The sequence below is a fragment of the Podarcis tiliguerta genome (genome assembly GCF_965153285.1).
Source record: "Podarcis tiliguerta genome assembly, chromosome: Z".
Classification (NCBI taxonomy): Eukaryota; Metazoa; Chordata; class Lepidosauria; order Squamata; family Lacertidae; genus Podarcis; species Podarcis tiliguerta.
This window is the reverse complement of record NC_139553.1, coordinates 1,095,309-1,102,286: the sequence shown is the minus strand read 5'-3', so window position 1 is coordinate 1,102,286 and position 6,978 is coordinate 1,095,309.

The following is a 6,978-nucleotide window of genomic DNA, read 5'->3' as shown; positions in this document are numbered from 1 at the left end:
GCCTTCTGGCAGTTCCCTCACTGCAAGAAGCAAAGTTATAGGGAACCAGGCAGAGGGCCTTCTCAGAGGTGGCACCCACCCTGTGGAATGCCCTCCTATCAGGTGTCAATGAAATAAACAACTATCTGACTTTTAGAAGACATCTGAAGGCAGCTCTGTTTAAGGAAGTTTTTTATGTTTGGAGTTTTATTCTGTTTTTAATGTTCTGTTGAAAAAAACCCAGCCAGATGGGTGGGGTAGAAAATTAACAACAACAACAACAACAACTATTATTATAACATCCATGCTGACACAACCTAACAAGGGGCTGCTTGGGACTTTGTGGAAAGCATGGCCTCCATGGGGCTGTTCCTGAATAAATCTTGCCATACTCATAGTCACGGGCATGCCTTAGACCTGGTGGTCACCTCTATGGACGTGGGTGATCTAAGTAAAAGTGAAACAAAAGAAGTGCCATGGTCAGATCACTTCCTGGTGCAACTGGACTTCTCTGTGACCCTTTTCCTCTGCAGGGAGGTGGGACCGATTCAGATGGTCCCCCCCCCCCTTAATGGATCCAAATGGTTTCCAGAGAGTGGTAGGGGATGCTTTATCCCACGTTGATGGCTTTTCAGCTGATTCCCTGGTGGTGCGCTGGGCTATTAACTGTCTGGCTCCGAAGGACCCTCTCCAGTTGCATGGAGCCTCAATCATTTAGCCTGTTTGCGAGATCATTGTCTCCCGCTAATTGTCTTAAACAGGGGCTCTAACTTCATTTCACTTTTATTCCCAGGTGGCCTTGATAGGTTTTAATTACTTGTGGGTGAGCAGCGCCTTGTAAAAGTTGTGCAGCGGCTTCCTTTAAGATCACAGCATTATGTTCATTTAATCCGTTTCCCATTAAAAGCCAGTGGGTGCTCATCAAAAAGACTTGTGCACATGGATGTGGGGGGGGGGGAGCGGGAAGATAACAACAAAGTATCTTTCGTTAAAGCAAATTAAACTCCACACATTTCAGTTAGAGGGCTCAAAACAAATGGGGAGATTTGATTATGTACGTGTTTATTTGTAGAGGTGTCAAAGCCAAATATGAATTGAAAAGCAGGAGTGTGGTGTCTTTAAGGCAAAGTGGGGAACCTCAGGCCTAGAGGCCGAGTCCAGTCCACCAGGGCTGTCTCTGAGCACCACAGGACTTTCCTTAGGGCAGCCAGGTTGCTGAGAGCCACCTTATCCCTTGTACACCCAGTAGATCAGTGCAGTCTGAGTTTCTGTTTTGTGACATACATTTATTTAAATTATATTTAAATTGGGTGTGCTATATGACTTTTTGGGATGCGGGTGGTGCTGTGGGTTAAACCACAGAGCCTAGGACTTGCCGATCAGAAGGTCAGCAGTTCGAATCCCCGCGACGGGGTGAGCTCCCGTTGCTCAGTCCCTGCTCCTGCCAACCTAGCAGTTTGAAAGCACGTCAAAATGCAAGTAGATAAATAGCTACCGCTCCGGTGGGAAGGTAAACGGCGTTTCCGTGCGCTGCTCTGGTTCGCCAGAAGCAGCTTAGTCATGCTGGCCACATGACCCGGAAGCTGTACGTCGGCTCCCTCAGCCAATAAAGCGAGATGAGCGCCGCAACCCCAGAGTCAGCCACGACTGGACCTAATGGTCACGGGTCCCTTTACCTTTATATGACTTTCACAACAGTCAGTAAAATATAAAATGTTTTTCCTTGAATGTGTCCCATTCACTTTGATCCAATGTGTTCCTTTTGCCCTAAGAGCACACTCCCACTTTCTGTATAAATATCCAGTCTTTCAGGGAAACTCTTGGCCAGCCTCTCAATGTATTTATTTATGGCACAAAGTACTCCTAACACTTCACATTTCACCCTATCCATGTGAAACCTGTGACCCATTCCCTTCCTTCTCCAAATCCATCCCTTGCTTTGTTTGTGGCCCATTCAGAGCAGGCATATATATTTCTGTGCGGATTCCCAGTCAATTCGTTTCCACCTCCCATTATTCCCAGTGCAGAGGCAAAACTAGGCTTTATTTCACCGGGGTCAAAGACCCAGTTTGGCACCCCCTCCCATGCACAATTGCGCGGGCGCGCACACACACACACACACACAGAGTGGGGGGGCTGGGAGCCTCAATGGCACCTCCGTGAATGTCTTCCCCCAGGGCAACCCCCCCCCCCCGGCTAGCCCCCCTCCCCATAGTTACAGCTTTGCCCAGTGGGCCTCTAGGTACCCCCTGCGGTTGCCAGTGGGCACCCTTGTCCTTCTAAGAAGTCCACCCAGCTGCCTCCCCACCCCCCTTCCGGAACTGCAAGAATGAGAGAGAAGCGAGATGAAAATCTCTCCTAACTGCCCGTTAGTCGATCTGTGACTGATCATGGCAACCGCCCATTAGCGGCCCCGGTGTTTGCCATTTCCTCCCTCTTCCGTGTCCCAAGATTACTGACGCAATCATTACTGGGCTGCATAGGCTTGGCTCCCCTGACAGGAATCCAGAGAAGCGCATTAATGCGATGGCTTTGTTCATGCCACAGATATTCAGCACCACTTAGCGATTCTGCCTGCCGGGGCTAATGCTGCAGATTTGCCTTACGCAGTTGCTGGAGGGGGCGTTTATTTCATTTCTTTCCTTGCAGAGCACCCCACGGCGTGAAGAAAGTGGCGAGAGAAAAGTTTCCTTCCCTCTCTGCCAACACCAGAACTGGTAGATGAAGCTGAATGATGGACGATCCAGGACACAAAAAAGGAAGCTCCTTCGTCTTCAAACAGCACGTGGTTGAACTGTGGAACTCCCTCCCACAGGAGGCAGAGATTCATGGAGGAGGAGGCGGAGGAGGAGGCGGAGGCAGCTAACATCATAGCCACATGTGATGTCACATGCCTGTGACGTTGTGATGTCTGGAGGTGCCAGCCACTGAATAATAATAATAATAATAATAATAATTTTATTATTTCCACCCCGCCCATCTGGCTGGGTTTCCTCAGCCACTCTGGGAGGCTTCCAACAAAACACTAAAATACAATAACCTGTTAAACATTAAAAGCTTCCCTAAACAGGGCTGCCTTCAGATGTCTTCTAAAAGTCTGATAGTTGTTGTTCTCTTTGACATCTGATGGGAGGGCGTTCCACAGGGAGGGGGCCACCACCGAGAAGGCCCTCTGCCTGGTTCCCTGTAGCTTTGCTTCTCGCAGTGAGGAAACTGCCAGAAGGTCCTTGATGCTGGATCTCAGTGTCCAGGCAGAATGATGGGGGTGGAGACGCTCCTTCAGGTATACTGGACGGAGGCCTTTAGGGCTTTCAAGGTCAGCACCAACACTTTGAATTGTGCTCGGAAACGTACTGGGAGCCAGTGTAGGTCTTTCAAGACCGGTGTTATGTGGGCTCGGCAGCCGCTCCCAGTCACCAGTCTAGCTGCTGCATTCTGGATTAATTGCAGTTTCTGGGTCACCTTCAAAGATAGCGCGTTGCAGTAATCCAAGCAAGAGATAACTAGAGCATGCACCACTCTGGCGAGACAGTCCGCTGTGCCACGCTCAGCTCCATACTCAGTCTCCTCCACCCCCTCAATATTGAGGGGCCCGGTCCCCTTAAAACTAATGTTGAGGGGGTCAAAGACACCTCAGCCCCCTAGAGTTGGTGCCTGCCCAGTTGGAGGCAGCGCTGCTTCTGAATACAGTGGTACCTCGAGTTAAGTACTTAATTTGTTCTGGAGGTCCGTTCTTAACCTAAAACTGTTCTTAACCTGAGGTACCACTTTAGCTAACGGGGCCTCCCACTGCTGCTGCGTGATTTCTGTTCTCATCCTGAAGCAACGTTCTTAACCCGAGGTAATATTTTTGGGTTAGTGGAGTCTGTAACCTGAAGCGTCTGTAACCTGAAGCATCTGTAACCCAAGGTACCACTGTACGTTGCGGGAAGGTATAGGAGGGGAGGGGGTGGCTCTTGTGCTCATGTTCTGTCTGCTGCTTGCTGAGAGCAGGATGTGGGATCAGGTGGGCCACCACTGGCCTGATCCACCCGGCTCTTCTCACGCTCTTATTATGCCTCATGCTTTGCCAAGGGAGCCAAAGTGCTCAGTGACTTTTCAGGCAGCTAGCCAGGGTCACAGGAATCAGCAGACTTTTCACTCCCCTTGCTGCTTTGATGCTGCTCAGGAACAGCAGAGGGTGATGATGAGGTGAGAAGCCCAGAACAGCCTCCTTCCTTTGAGGAGCACAGATGGGGTTGACATGCAGGTGGGGACACGGGTGGTGCTGTGGGTTAAGCCACAGAGCCTAGGGCTTGCAGATCGGAAGGTCAGCGGCTCGAATCCCCGCAATGACGGGGTGAGCTCCCATTGCTCGGTCCCAGCTCCTGCCAACCTAGCAGTTCGAAAGCACATCAAAGTGCAAGTAGATAAATAGGTACCGCTCTGGCGGGAAGGTAAACAGCGTTTCCGTGCGCTGCTCTGGTTCGCCAGAAGTGGCTTAGTCCTGCTGGCCACATGACCCTGAAGCTGTGTGCCGGCTCCCTTGGTCTAAAGAGAGAGATGAGCGCCACAACCCCAGAGTCGGTCACGACTGGACCTAATGGTCAGGGGTCCCTTTACCTTTACCTTTACCATGCAGATGAAGGTGGTGGATAGTTGGCAGGACCCTGCAGGGGGGGGGGAGGGGAGGTCTCCCAGGGTGGAAGGAAGCTCCCAGGTGAGAGATGGGAGGGTTCACTTTGTATTCCTCTTTTCTCTTTATTGCTTTGTTTTTGATCAGTAGCTTTTTATATTGTAATGTATTATAAAAGGTCTTAATAAAACTTTGTTTAAAAAAGAGAACAGCCTCTTTCTGGAGGCCCAGAGAAATCCAAGCCCAGGTATTTCTCCCCCAAAATGAAAAGACTTTGCATAAAAACCATGACAATGGATTTTGAGTCACTCAGCATGATGAGTGATTTGGGTCCTTTTCAAAACAGCGACCTCTGGCGCTGTTCGCCTTGGGAGAGCAGCTCAGAACAAGCACAAACTTATTCTCGTAATTTCAAGTTGGTTCCTGTTGCTTTGTCTGCCTTCCGGTTAGATTTCTGCTTGCCTGACTCGTGTGTGTGTGTGTGTGTGTGTGTGTGTGTATCCCCAACTCTGTCATTTCTTGTTAACTCAAGCAGAATTGCAGGCAAGAGAACACCCTCTTTGAAAATACTTTAGGGTAACTTAATAGGACACTGTCTGAAAAACGCTGAGCTTCTTCCAGAGTCCCGAGGTGAAGTGCAGGCTGAGGCCAAAGGAAATTCTGCAGCGTGTGCAGCTGGGGTCTGATTTTCCCATCATGGAGAAGGCTGATGGCGGTGAGTCTGTCTGCCCTTGCCTGACTGCTGCCTGGTGCAGGGCGACACTTGTGCAAAACAGTCTTTCCAAGTCATCTCACTGAACTGAAATGGAGGCAGGCCATTCCCCAATCTGCTGCGTTGTGCTCTGTTTGCTCCCGTGTTGCTCACCGTTGGGAGGCTGGCATCCTGGTCTGCTGGATCAGGTTGAAGGAACCTACCTAGTCCAGCATCCTGGTCTCACAGTAGCCAAGCAGATGCCTCTGGGAAACGCGCAAACAGGATTTGAGCACAAGTCAAACTCTTGAGAGCCAGTGTGGTATAGTGGTTAAGAGCGGTAGTCTCGTAATCTGGGGAACCGGGTTCGCGTCTCCGCTCCTCCACATGCAGCTGCTGGGTGACCTTGGGCCAGTCACACTTCTCTGAAGTCTCTCAGCCCTACTCACCTCACAGAGTGTTTGTTGTGGGGGAGGAAGGGAAAGGAGAATGTTAGCCGCTTTGAGACTCCTTTGGGTAGTGATAAAGTGGGTTATCAAATCCAAACTCCTCCTCCTCCTAGTCCTCCTCCTCTTCTTCTTCTTTCCCTGTCCTGTGGTTTCCAGTAACTGAAATTCAGAAGCATTACTGTCCCAACTGTGGAAGCAGAGCCATCGATAGCCCTCCCCTCCATGAATTCGTCCAATCCTCTTATAATACCATCCCTACTTCTACAGTGGACGCTCGGGTTGTGAACATGATCCGTGCGGGAAGCACATTCGCAACCTGCTGTGTTCGCAACCTGCAGGGCCGCGTCTATGCATGCGTGGGTCGCGATTTGGCGCTTCTGCGCATGCGCAAGCGCTGAAACCCGGAAGTAACCCATTCCGGTACTTCTGGGTTCGGCGCGGTGCGCAACCCGAAATCACGCAACCCGAAGCATCTGTAACCCAAGATATGACTGTACTGGCTTTGTAGCAGTAAAGTGGTTACTGAGACTGGTTCTTGTGCAGACACACCTCAGAATAACTTCCGTCTTCTGTCTTAACATGGGAACATAGGAAGCTGATTTATGTTGAGCCAGACCGAGTCCATCTACCTCAGTTGTGGCACCACAGGGTTTGAAATGGAAGGTCTGTTATGTACTGAAGTTCTCACCCTGGGCCAGCAGGGGGATACTGTAGATAGTTATGCAAATAAGGGATCGAAAGTGACGTTCAGTGATTGGATAGTTTTAGAAAGTTGTTACAGTTGCGTTGTACTGGAGCTCTATATAAGCAGGCTGGCTGAACCCTTTAGTTCAGTTCTGTTCTGGCCTGTGAATAAACAAGAGCTGTTTGAAGAATCGCTGTGTCGTCTGATATGTTCACCCACAATCTAACAAGGTCCTTCCCAGTCCTATCTGGAGTTGCCTTGGAGTGAACCTAGGACACTCTGGGCATCAAGGGAAAAGGAGAGGAAGAGGCTGGCTTTTGCCTCCTTTGATCCCAGGCCTTTTTTCAGCCAGAGCTTACAAGAGTTCCTCTAGAACAGCCTCCCCCCTCCTTGTGCCACTCAACTCCCATCAAACCCACCATCGTAAGGCCATGCTGATCGGGAGCTGATGGGAGTTGCTGTCCAAAACATCTGGAGGGCAGCAGATTGTCAAAGGCTCCTTCGGAATGTTTGGATCCTGACAACGTGGAAGGGTAATATAATAATAGAGCTGGAAGGG